The sequence below is a fragment of the Polypterus senegalus genome, chromosome 5 (genome assembly GCF_016835505.1).
Source record: "Polypterus senegalus isolate Bchr_013 chromosome 5, ASM1683550v1, whole genome shotgun sequence".
NCBI lineage: Eukaryota > Metazoa > Chordata > Cladistia > Polypteriformes > Polypteridae > Polypterus > Polypterus senegalus.
Window position 1 is genome coordinate 168,940,348 of NC_053158.1, and position 12,100 is coordinate 168,952,447.

General features: G+C 40.9%; 1 long non-coding RNA gene across 1 annotated transcript; it reads right to left on the reverse strand.

Moving 5' to 3' along the window:
* Positions 1-2,043: 2,043 nt before the first annotated feature.
* On the reverse strand, positions 2,044-3,095 carry LOC120529635. The gene is made up of 3 exons (XR_005633784.1): positions 3,071-3,095; positions 2,217-2,301; positions 2,044-2,100 (listed from the first exon to the last, which is right to left on the reverse strand). It is a non-coding gene; the product is annotated as an uncharacterized LOC120529635 (long non-coding RNA).
* Positions 3,096-12,100: the final 9,005 nt, after the last annotated feature.

The window sequence follows — 12,100 nt, forward strand, 5'->3', positions numbered from 1 at the left end:
CCATATTTGAGATTAATATAACAATTTCTGCTACTGCCACATCTTGAATTCCAGTATCATGTACTGAAAGATATTTCATATTTAATTTTGCTTTGAATTGTACTCTTGTTTTCTGTGTAAAGTGCCTTGAGATGGTGTGGTAATATGCACTACTGGCATTACCATTAATTAAATGAAATTAGTTTAGCGTCCTCTGCTGTGTAAAGAGGGAGGCTTTTGTTTGGAGGAAAAAATGTATAATGAAAGGAAACTTACCTCTTTTCATTTATATAGTGCAGAAAGACGTCTTTGTTGACGATATTAGCGTCTTTTGGGGAGTGTCACAGCGGGTCTCATGTAGACTGGAGAGACAGCCTTGCCATTGACCGGCCGGGATGGCATTGTCGGTACCCCACTCCTACACGCGTTTCCCGCGACCTCATTAACTCTAAAGGAGTAAAAGAAAGTGCAAAGCGTCGTAGTATTAGTTTACCGCGGTCTAGTAAAGGGATCCCTTATTCGTAGTTGTCTGGGCTGTAGCTCAGGGAAATGAGGAAAAGAATAGAAAGTGCTTACTTTCACTTTATGGCAGAAGTGCCGTTGGCGTCTCAGAAGCCGGCACAGCTATACGCGCGCGCGCCGGCAGCTCCATTTTTATAGTAATTGTGTGGGAAAGTAGACGCCGCTTTTCGCAAACGTGTTCACGTCATCGCGTACCTCGGGAGGGATGACGTACAGCGGTTTAATTGGTCAGCGTAGGGGCGCCGAATACAAAAGGGAATCGTGGCCTCTAGAGGGGGTTCTTTCTGAATAGATCTTCTTAGAGAAAGGTACCTGACAGAACAGCATTACGGCTTGTGCTTTGTTTTTGTAAATATTTTTTTCATATAAATATCTCTTGAATAACTTTGGTGGAGGTATTTATTGGGTTGTGGTTAGTGGTGCACTGTTTATTTTTGTATATACACTTTTTCTATATTTTTGAATATTTTTGGGTGAATCCTGTATTATACACTGTTTGGAGGAGCAGCTTCCTGACTTGGATCACTGTGGAGGAAGACAGCTTCACATTTTGTTTTTGTGTATATATTTGGATTTCATTAGTTTGTGTGTATTTTACTTTTCTTTTGGGACTTTCAAGTAGCACTGTAAATATTGTATACAGTCATTTCTGGGCTCCATTTGATTGTTTTTGTGTGTCCTTTGCGGCATTGGACTGTGTTTTAATATATAAATTCCAGGACATTATTTTTGATTATTTTCTTTAAGTGCACCTGTAAATAAAACCTCACTTTATTTTTCAAAAAACCCAACCCTTTTTGTGTCTGTGTCTCCCTGTCTTACACCATCATCCTGGTCACGCTCGGTCCCACATACTAGACACCTAGAGTGTAGGCTGGTGATTCCAATTCCCACTACACGGGGTGTCACATTTTGGTGGCAGCGGTGGGATCCGACCAGAGGTGGTAAAAGTGAGACAGTATTTTTGATTTTGGAGTACGGACGAAGACAGTTTTGGCAGTATGGCTCCAAAGAAGCCTCAAGGAGTTGGCACTCCAGACCGCAATACAGGAGTGGTCTCCGGAGCAGCACAGGCAGGGAAGAAGTTCAAGTCACTGGGGATATCCGTACAGTGGAGACACTCTTGCGACAATTCATCGCTGTGCAGGAAGACAAAGACCAACGATTGGAACAGCGATTCAAAAGTCTGCAGCACCAGTTTGCCCAGCTACAGGGACAGGTGAATTTGGTGCAACAGTCGCAGTCCTCCAATTCTGATGAACCTGTAGAAAGAAGTAGAGGAGCCTCAGCAAGAACTTGGGAATACCCTCGTCTGATGCCCTTCCAGGAGCCCGAGGACATAGAACATTACCTTTCAACATTCGAAAGGGTGGCTACAGTGTGTGACTGGCCAAGAGCAGATTGGGCAATCCGTCTTGTTCCTTTACTTACAGGAGGGGCCAGGGCGGCATTTTTGGCCATGCCAGTAGAGGAGTCCCTGATCTATGACTCATTAAAAGCTGCCATCCTAGAGAAGTACGAGATCAGCACCAAACGTACAGGGTGAGGTTCCGTTCTCTCGAATGGGAGGAAGGTCAGTCTCCTAAAGAACTTCTGACACTGTTGAAAGAATTATGCACTAAATGGTTACAACCCCAGAAACACTCAATAGACCAGATAATTGACTTTATTCTGTTAGAACAACTTTTGCAGGTATTTGATATTAAAATCCATACATGGGTAGAGGAGCATCGGCCAAAGACTTCCAAAGAAGCAGCGGAGCTGGCTGAGGTATTCCTGGCTGCCCATCGTCCAAGGAACCTGCGGAAGGAGGATAAAGTCATTCAGAGGCCCAGAACAACAGCTAAGCCCACAGGTATGTCTCGGGTGAAATGGGTCGTGGTCCTACAAGATTAGTCAACCCACCTGCAAAGCCAGATTATAGGGAGGGTTGGTTGTGTCATGGTTGTGGACAGAAAGGCCATCTAATTAAGTTTTGTCCAAACAAACGTAAGGAGGCAAAATTTTGTTTTGTTCCATGCCCCCTACCTGAGAAGAAGACACCTTTTAAGAATAGGGAGAAAATTCTAAGGGTTACTATGGCAGGTAAACTGTACCCTGCATTAATAGATACAGGAAGCACCCAGTCTCTGGTGAGGAAAGACTGTTTGGTCGACCAAGTGGTACAGTCAGGTCAGCAGGTAGTATTGAGGTGTGTCCATGGTGAAGAAGTCACCTATCCTCTTGTCCGGGTGAACCTGGAGATTCAAGGTTTGGGATATGAGTTGCCCATGGGCGTATTAGACAACATGCCTTACCCAATTCTACTAGGGTTGGACGTGCGGGATCGAAGATCTCTTACAGAGTACTCTGCAGGCGGAGACTCTGATGGTCACAAGGGCCCAGGCGGCAAGGCAAAAGCAAGATGCCCAGGATGGCTGGGATGTGCTGCCATTTGGGGAAGCTGACAAGACAGGCACGGTCCGTAAAGCCCGTAGTCAGAGAAGGCGTGAGAAGCTCTGGGGCGTTCCCCAGAAGCAGGGTGAGCTCATATTGCCTTTGGATCTCACAGGAAACAGTAGCGACTTACCGAGTGATGTGGCTTCCGCTCAGCGGACGACCCCAGTCTGCGTGTCTGCTTTGACAAGGCCACAAAGGGTTCGCAGTCTAAGACAGGAGAGAAATTTATTATTAAAGATGACCTCCTGTATCATCAAGATGACCATGGGCAGAGATTGGTGTTGCCATCTAGTCTGAGGGCAAAAGTGTTACAGATTAGCCATAGCATTCCCTGGTCAGGTCATTTGGGGCAAGTAAAACATCTGATAGGCTAGCACGGCATTTCTATTGGCCAGGATGGACTAAAGACGTAACAAATTATATAAAAGCATGTGCAGAGTGTCAGAAAGTTGGACCAGTGAAGAGAGGAGACAAAGTTCCACTAATACCTTTGCCTGTAGTGGAAGAGCCTTTTTCCAGAATAGCGGTTGATATTGTGGGTCCTGTCGAACGTAGCACACTGGACATAAATATATTCTGGTAGTGTGCGACTACGCAACCCGGTTCCCAGAAGCCTTTCCCCTGAAGAAAACAAATGCAAGTAACATTGTGAGGGCTCTAATACAGCTATTTGCCAGAGTGGGGATCCCAAGAGAAATGTTAACTGACCAGGGTCCAATCTAACAGCAAAATTGATAAGACAGGTGAATAGTTTGTTAGGAATTCGGGGGTTTAAGGACCACACCCTATCACCCGCAGACGGATGGGCTAGTGGAGCGATTTAATGCCACCTTAAAACAGATGCTGAGGAAATTTGTTAGCGTGACTGGATCAGATTGGGATCAGTGGCTACCATACCTGTTGTTTGCTTACCGGGAGGTTCCGCAGGCATCTACTGGATTCTCTCCGTTTGAGCTATTGTATGGTCGGCATGTGCGAGGACCCCTTTCTGTGCTAAAGGAAACCCTAGAGGGAGATAGAGACAGAACTGAGTCACAAAATGTGCTAACTTTTGTCCTTAAGTTGCAGGAAAAATTCGCCAACCTGTCGCAGTTTGTTAAAGCAAATATGGAAAACGCACAAGCCAAGCAGAAAGCGTGGTATGACAAGGCAGTCAGAGACCGAAAACTTACAGTTGGACAGAAGGTACTATTATTATTGCCTACTTCAGAGAGCAGTCTTTTAGCCAAGTGGCAAGGGCCATACACAGTAGTTGCTCAAAAGGTCCTGTCACTTATGAGATTGATATGTCTGATCACCCTAGGAAATTAAGGCAAACTTTTCATATTAATATGCTGAAGCCATGGCAGGAATATACTAACCCTTCAAGTCAGCTATTCATTCATAGCGTTCCAGAAGAAGAGGAATCGGAGGAGCAGTACTTGCCATCTTGCAGAGAAGTCCAAGTGGGACCATCATTGGAACATCTTGAAGAGACAAAAAGAGCAGAAGTACAACAATTGATTCCAGAGGGTCTGTTTGGATCTTTGCCTGGTAGGACTCCTCTCATACATCATGATATTCGCCTTACATCCCCAGGTCCTGTGAGAACATCCTACTGTAGAATTCCTGCACGCCTACAAGAGGTTTTCCGAGAGGAGCTGGAACAGATGAAAGATTTAGGCATCATCGAACCTTCAGTGAGTGACTGGTGTAGTCCTGTGGTACTCGTTCCTAAAAAGAACGGACAGATGAGATTCTGTGTGGATTACAGTAAGCTTAACGCCATCTCAGCTTTTGATACCTACCCAATGCCTAGAGTGGACGAGCTGGTAGAGCAGCTAGGTCCAGCAAAATATTTAACAACAATTGATCTTTGCAAAGGTTATTGGCAGGTCCCACTCACCGATGAGGCAAAACCACTTACCGCTTTCAGGGCTCCCGGAGGTTTGTACCAGTTCACGGTCATGCCATTTGGGTTGCATGGCGGCGGCGAACTTCCAGCCCTCATGGACAAAGTGCTGCAAGGAGCAGAGAGGTATGCTAGAGCCTACATAGATGATGTGGTAGTATACAGTAAGACCTGGGAGGAGCATCTAAAACACCTGGCGGATGTGTTTGAAAGGTTAAAAACAGCTGGGCTTGTGGTTAACCCTGAAAAAACAGTCATTGCCAAAGAGGAAGTGCAATACCTTGGGTACACCATAGGGGCGGTTTGATCCGACCCCAAATTGACAAAATGGCCGCTATAAAGGATCGTCCGTGTCCTGGAACAAAGAAGCAGGTCCGGTCATTCCTTGGTTTGGTGGGGTGGTACAGAAGATTTATCCCCAATTTTTCGGATATTGCAGCACCCCTCACCGACCTGCTTAAAGGATCTGCACCACGAAACGTCAAATGGACAGAGTCATGTGAAAATGCCTTTCAATCTCTGAAAAAAATATTTTGTAAGAATGTTGTATTGCATTGTCCTGACTTTGCAAAACCTTTTACTTTGCAGGTTGATGCCTCGGGGGAAGGTTTGGGAGCAGCCTTGATGCAGGGAGAGGGTGACGAGAAGAGGCCAATTTTGTTTATTAGTAGGAAGCTGTTTGACCGAGAGAAGAAGTACGCTACCTTAGAGAAAGAAGGATTAGCAATAAAATGGGCTGTAGATAGCCTTAAGTATTATCTACTGTCCAACGAATTTATTGTGGAGAGCGACCACCGAGCATTGCAGTGGATCCAAAAGATGAGGCATTCTAATGCTCGTGTGGCCCGCTGGTATTTGGCTCTCCAGCCATACAGGTTTCAGGTACGTTATGTTGCGGGGAAAAAGAATCTAGTGGCAGATTATTTATCCCGCACATATGACCTGAAATCTTGAGGGGGAGGGTGTGTGGTAATATGCACTACTGGCATTACCATTAATTAAATGAAATTAGTTTAGCGTCCTCTGCTGTGTAAAGAGGGAGGCTTTTGTTTGGAGGAAAAAATGTATAAAGAAAGGAAACTTACCTTTTTTCATTTATATAGTGCAGAAAGACGTCTTTGTTGACGATATTAGCGTCTTTTGGGGAGTGTCACAGCGGGTCTCATGTAGACTGGAGAGACAGCCTTGCCATTGACCGGCCGGGATGGCATTGTCGGTACCCCACTCCTACACGCGTTTCCCGCGACCTCATTAACTCTAAAGGAGTAAAAGAAAGTGCAAAGCGTCGTAGTATTAGTTTACCGCGGTCTAGTAAAGGGATCCCTTATTCGTAGTTGTCTGGGCTGTAGCTCAGGGAAGGAGGAAAAGAATAGAAAGTGCTTACTTTCACTTTATGGCAGAAGTGCCGTTGGCGTCTCAGAAGCCGGCACAGCTATCTGTGCGCCGGCAGCTCCATTTTATAGTAATTGTGTGGGAAAGTAGACGCCGCTTTTACAACGTGTTCACGTCATCGCGTACCTCGGGAGGGATGACGTACAGCGGTTTAATTGGTCAGCGTAGGGGCGCCGAATACAAAAGGGAATCGTGGCCTCTAGAGGGGTTCTTTCTGAATAGATCTTCTTAGAGAAAGGTACCTGACAGAACAGCATTACGGCTTGTGCTTTGTTTTTGTAAATATTTTTTCATATAAATATCTCTTGAATAACTTTGGTGGAGGTATTTATTGGGTTGTGGTTAGTGGTGCACTGTTTATTTTTGTATATACACTTTTTCTATATTTTTGAATATTTTTGGGTGAATCCTGTATTATACACTGTTTGGAGGAGCAGCTTCCTGACTTGGATCACTGTGGAGGAAGACAGCTTCACATTTTGTTTTTGTGTATATATTTGGATTTCATTAGTTTGTGTGTATTTTACTTTTTCTTTTGGGACTTTCAAGTAGCACTGTAAATATTGTATACAGTCATTTCTGGGCTCCATTTGATTGTTTTGTGTGTCCTTTGCGGCATTGGACTGTGTTTTAATATATAAATTCCAGGGACATTTTTTTTGATTATTTTCTTTAAGTGCACCTGTAAATAAAACCTCACTTTATTTTTCAAAAAACCCAACCCTTTTTGTGTCTGTGTCTCCCTGTCTTACACCATCATCCTGGTCACGCTCGGTCCCACATACTAGACACCTAGAGTGTAGGCTGGTGATTCCAATTCCCACTACACGGGTGTCACTGGCAAGACAGGAATTAGAGTAGCAATGTGTGAGTGGTCAGTCCATGGCATACTCACTTACACCCGTTGGGCCAAGTTAGCTTTCTCTTGGAATAAAGATGGAATACCATAGTAACCTGGACATGGATAACTTGCAAATTCGAACCAACAGCCAGGAATGGATTTAAAAGTAACTTCCTGGAGATGAACGCAATACTGCTAAACACTGTGCCAACTTGCCACTCATAGACACAATTACATTACAGCAACTTGCGTTATATTCACAGTACCAGTCTTAAAATTAATCTGAACCGATCTGGATTCACAATTGAACAGTAGAAGCCAGAAGTGATGGATTAATGATAAGGTTATTCTGTGAGACATAGGTACTCAAAAATGTCAGAATACATAGGATAAAATACTTCAGTGCCAGTATACAGTATATATAGCATGTTTGTCATATTTTTTGTGATTAGATTTTTAAACTTGACTTCAATAGGAAAAAAAAAGAACACTCAACAATCGTGAAAAAGTAGCAGTAACAGTAAGTAACAACACACACCCATAGTGGTATACCTTTTCTCCCTATAAAATAACTGTATACTGAGTAAGTGGCCCCTAAAAGAATGAAAGTTACTGATGCCTGTGAAGACCAGTGAGGCAGGCCCAACAGGAACAGCAATCCCAAAATCAGAGAGAAGAATCAGAAAAGGGAGGAATTAGGGATTAGGATTAGTATCATGAAATGGACCCCTGACAACCAGCAAAACACCAAACCCACAGCAGCTTTCTCACATCTCTATACTGGAGTCAGATGATCTGTTTATATGTGCATCTGGAAGTTTGTGTAAGACTAGATTAAAGAAAGAAGACTTCCAGAAGTTTATATATATAGAGAGAGATTTCCACCAAAAGGCTAAGACTAGTTGTGCAAAGATGGTACCCGGACAGAATAACCTTTGCTGGATAAAAATCAGGGTCAGAATAGAGAGGTCCAGGAGAAGAAATTTATGAGAACAGTAACAGAGAAAATAGAGAACAGGTAGTTAAAGACATCAATCCAGAAGCAAAAACTAGAGAATAATACCAAAGCATATGAAGAAGAGTGTCAGGACATTTATAGTACACAAGATACAGATGGGATCTGAGTACTGAGTTCTTTGATAATTTGGGTTTTAGAGGATAGAGCGAAGTCGTGCTGCCAAGACAGAAAATAAACGCAGAAGTCTAGCAAACATTTTACATTAATTTGCATATAATTTACATTAATTTGGATATTGCTTAAGGTTTGGAATGAACAAGCAGGAAAAGTTCTAAAAGGGGGGTGGGAAGGAAGTGCAAAGGAAATTGGGACCTTATTTACTTTAAGGACTGACCTGATTTGAAAACAGAAAAGTAAGTCATTTAAGTCAGTGATTAGAACTTTCTGAATCCAGGATCATCATAAATGTCACTAAGTGTCTTAATGCCTCAGTCTCCCATGGTTGAAAAGACATGGGCTTTAAAACCAATACAAAGAGCAGGATTCTGAAATTTAGGGTTTATGGTTGTGCCAAATTTGAGATCTTCCAAATCTGGATATCTTCCAAATCTGAAGAGCATGTAGAACTAAGTAACTTAAAGCAGAGCAACATGGCTTTAGAATCAAGGCAGTGAAAGGAAGAACAAAAGGAGACCCTATTGGATTCAAAAGGGACCAATAATGGTAGGTTTGTGGGAGGATTAAACCAGCTCCCTACTGGCCGAAGGGTAATTATATCTCTACGTCTGGCAGAGACACCCACCTTCCATAGGAAAACAGGCAGAAGAGATTTAATTTCAGACCAGGTTTGCTGCTAATTAATTATATTGCTTTATTTTAATTGACCTGCTATTCAAGAATCACACCCCTATTTATTTTTTCCTTAATTAGCAGCCAAACAATAATGTGATACGTACTATCCAACACATGACAAGCAACCTGTATCCATCATACAATATCTGAAAATAAAGGAAGGTGAAGGTCTCAGTAAGGTTGATCGGCTCAGGTCCACAAAACATCTTTAGAAATGTCTGCTGTAGTAGAATGATAGCCCCAACTAGCAATGGAATTAAATAATGGGTTTTAGAATTAAATATTAAGTTTAATTAACAACAAGAATTGGCTTCTAATTGAAAAAAATGATTAGACGAAAACTGGTTGGAGTTTGTGACCCTGACTTTGCTTGTCATCTATTGCTCACTTCACATCTTACTTCTGTTTGGGTGCCATTTAAGGAAAAAGAAGCAATTCAAAGGACTGAATCATAAAAAAACAAGTCAGTTAAATGTAGGGAAAAGAATACAATTAGCAGTAAAAACTGGTCATTAATTGAGAAAAGGGTTAGAATGAAAACCAGCAGCCTGAGTAGCACTCTAGAAACCGAGTTGGAGACCCCAGCCTTGGATCCTCTAATAGTGGTTAGCTTATTATTCCAAGAGTCAAAGAAGTGGTGAGGCAGCCTTCTGCTGTTATGCACCAACAATCCAGAATACCTTGCAAATTTAGATATGGCAGGCTAACTCTGTGCATCATTTTATAAAGTCCTAAAAATCTACTTTGTAATTTTGCATTTTTATTGCAACTCATTAGTTCTACAATAATACACTAGAAAGGCATAGAATTAAACTATTTTCAATGAATATAAAATCATTATTAATCTATTTATCTCTCTTTACTCTTCTGGTTCTTCTGTGGTGGCGCTTTGCTCCATTACTACATGATCAAAGCACTGTGCACCCAGCTGTAATTACTACAAGACCAACTGTGTCAAATCCTCTAAGATGAAGCCTAAAAAATACAATAAGGAACCGCTTAAATACATTTATGTTAGGTAAAATGCTCAGTGAGGGCTGGGTAGTCTTGGAATCCCTGCAGATTTTGTATTTTTCTCCAGCTTATCTGGAGTTTTTTGAGTTTATTTTGTTCTCTCTGGCCATCTGACCCTATCATAGGACTCATCTTCAGAGACTTAAAAAACGATTCTGTATATAAGGACTATACTTATCTAATAATTATACATGTTTATTTTTTTGTTATTTATTCATTATTGTCTTAATTTGCTTTTCTTTATTTGTAACTATCTCTTTGACATGTTGTAACATACTTTTTTGTTATTTATTCATTATTGTCTTAATTTGCTTTTCTTTATTTGTAACTATCTCTTTGACATGTTGTAACATACTTTGAGCTACATCCTGTGTATGAAAGTGTGCTATAGAAATAAATGTTGTTGTCCTATATTATCCCACATTAGAAAAAAAAAATTCTGCAAAGATCTGTTGAAAGCTTTTTCAGACCTTGGCAATAAGTCTTTTATGTAATGCTGAAGTAAACACTGTGGGCTCATACTTCAAGTTTTTACTCCACAGGCTGTTTTATTCTATACACAGGACCATTTTAAATGGATCCATCTAAATACATTACTCTCTTTAGCGGGTAGGGGGTGAGTATTGAGTATTTCATATGTGTTTTCCAAGCATATGTTTCTGCTATTTGTCTGACTGAGTTGTTTTCCCTTATAATTTTTTGTTTTCAAATTAAATACAATGATGTTATACGTGTAATTAACCTCTATTTGTTGTAAACAGTATGGCCACAAAAAACTCAAACTTAATTTTTCGATGTTAAACATTGCCTGACATATCAATTTGAGACCATAAAGGCACTGAAATCCGTGATTACATATTTAGTTAGTAACCTTTCAGATTGTGCGTATTTCTTTAAATTACTGGGTCATGAAAAATCCACTAATACTAATAATATTTTGAAAAATTAATGAACCTGATAGACATTACCTTGACTAACATTTACCTATACAATGCTGTAACATTATGTTAAATCTGTTTACAACAAAAATATTTACATAAAGCATTATTCACAGAGAACTAGCTCCAAATTTTGCACAGATTAAAAATGTGTCACTTGAGTCAAACACAAGAAATGCACCATATCAAAAAAAAATAGCACAATTCAAAAAGAAACAATGACAACAGACGAGAGGAAAACAAAACTGTAGCATGATGATTTAGCAGAGCTTAAACAGGACAAGCACATTATAAAGAAGAGACTGCCCTGCAGTCAGAAGACTGCTTACTCACTGATGGTCCGGATTTGGGTTTATGTTCTGGGAGACCACTGGGGATGACCTGGGGATACTCCTAACCCTAACCCTAACCGTAGAGAAAAGATAAATCAGTTACACTGATGCTGTATTTGCCTCGGACAGGCAGCGTGAACATCACCTTGTTGTGGATTGTGAGATTTTGGGAATGAAGAGTGTAGCAGGGCTCAAACAGAACAAGATAAAGAAGAGACTTCCTTGTAGCAGGAAGCCCAATCAATCCCTTTGGCTCAAAAAGTTAAAATGGTTGGTTTCTGCTCTTCACACTTACTGCAGACACAAGTTCATGTCCTTGGAATCCAGTGGGTTTGATATGTTTGGTGGAGTATTCATTGAAGAAAGTGAACCAGGTTACAATGACAATCTTGTATGTGAACAAAACTCTAAACACCACTCTGGGTCTTGATTTCTTTTCAAATTTCTGTGCCATTGAATAAAAAATAAACATTTACTATTATGCAATGTTCTAGGTTCAAATCCCAACACAATCACTGTCATTTTGACTTTTCTCCAGGCACTCTGGTTTCTTTACAATGTCCAAGTTATTTTTAGAGGCAACTCTAGAACGGCCTGGCAATAATGCCAGCTGGAGTTGTGCCTTTTCCTACATTATTAAGCAGTATATTGAAGCAGTGTTTATTCTTTATTCTGAATTAAGAAAAAATCTAAAGTAAAATACATCTGAAAAATGTCTATTATAGTTTCAGCTCTTCCAATGTATAATAATTGAGCATAAAATGAGAGAAATTACACAAAACCACATTATGAACATGTCTGAGAAAATATAGAATGAACACTCCTGCTGAGAAAACTATGACCACAGCGCTGATTGAGCTGGATATAAAATGAAATGAGGCGCATATGGTGGTAGATTTGTAAATAGATTCCAAAGGATATTAGGTATATTAATGATCAGAT